Raw genomic sequence first — 1,405 nt, 5'->3', positions numbered from 1 at the left:
GCTGCTGAAGTTAGATAAAGCCCTAAGGCTATGTGGAAACCATGGATATAGTCATTGGCTGTATCCATGTTTTCCAGACAATCTTAGAGCTTTATCCAAGTTCAGCAGCCACTGCTAATCAAATGCCAAAAGTTCGGGTTCGGATCGACTCGAACCCGAACCTGGTTCGCTCATCTCTACTCTGGATGTACAGCTGTCATATATGTGTTATATGAAAAAAGCAATGATATAAACAAACCCCTAGGATTCTAAAGTAATACATTCTTTATGTAAATATGCACAGGAAAAAGGCACAAGTTCATCCTCATATCTCTCTTCTCTTAATACTTTGTTTTCATTCTCACAGCCAAAGAGTTAGATTATAGCATAATTCTGCATGTCTGCAGCTGCCACAAGGGTGGGCTCACTGCATACATATTGTTCTCTTATTAAAGTCAATAGGAGCAGCACAGTGCCCTTAGTGAATCCTTTAAGGAAGAAATGCCTGCCCTGCCCTTGTTTTGGCACACTTGCTTATTCTTCTTCTACATTGTTCAAGTATACTGTAGAGGGCTCTGGGCTAACATATGTCTAAAAATTGCTTTTTGGACAAATCTGTGCTGTGTGTACAATGCCTAATATAAAAAAAAAATCTATTGTATTCTGGAAGACTGCACATGATCATGCAACCTACAGCCATGAAGTGGGCGACTCCTGTAAAAATAGCAATTAGTATGTGACTGAATTACAGCCTGTAATGTCTTCTACAAAGTCATCTAGCATTTGAAACAAGATATGCAAATAAAACTTGAAAGAAAAAAAAAATGCATGTTATGCTTCCATACATGGGTTTCTATTCATACTCTTTGTTATGGTCTATCAAAAACTCCCATAGCAAGTTCCTTCATAGACAATAAGGGTAAATGCACATATAGTATACTGTGCAAGTTGCGTAAATTTCTGTGACGATCTCATTCTTGTGCATTGAAACCATGTGCTTTCTGTCAAAACAAACACATTAAGATGTATAGGACATTTTTTTTAAAGAAATTTCTGGAACAAATCTGCTATGTGTGAATTTACCCTTACTAGTTTACATCGGGCAGATTAGAGATGAATAACATTTTCTTTTTTGTTACACAACATACTAAATATCTGAATTTTGCAAGGGGTTGGTTACCTCAAACCACTTTTACTTAAAGAGTGACATAGTAATCATAATATTAGGTAATTTACAGATATACTGTCCCTTATCTTCTGACCTGTTATCTAGATATGACACTGTCAACCTTAATACCCTCTCTTGCTGGCCAACTCTCCTGTCTATAACATCTCATGCAGGAGGAGGCATGTTATGGAGGAGCATGTGCCCTTGTAATCACTCGGAGGTATACTGAGAACAAAGAGCAAACACAGGTGCAGTGGA

Source organism: Dendropsophus ebraccatus, chromosome 1 (assembly GCF_027789765.1).
Source record: "Dendropsophus ebraccatus isolate aDenEbr1 chromosome 1, aDenEbr1.pat, whole genome shotgun sequence".
Classification (NCBI taxonomy): Eukaryota; Metazoa; Chordata; class Amphibia; order Anura; family Hylidae; genus Dendropsophus; species Dendropsophus ebraccatus.
The sequence above is the reverse complement of the archived record's forward strand: the minus strand, read 5'-3'. Positions refer to the sequence as shown.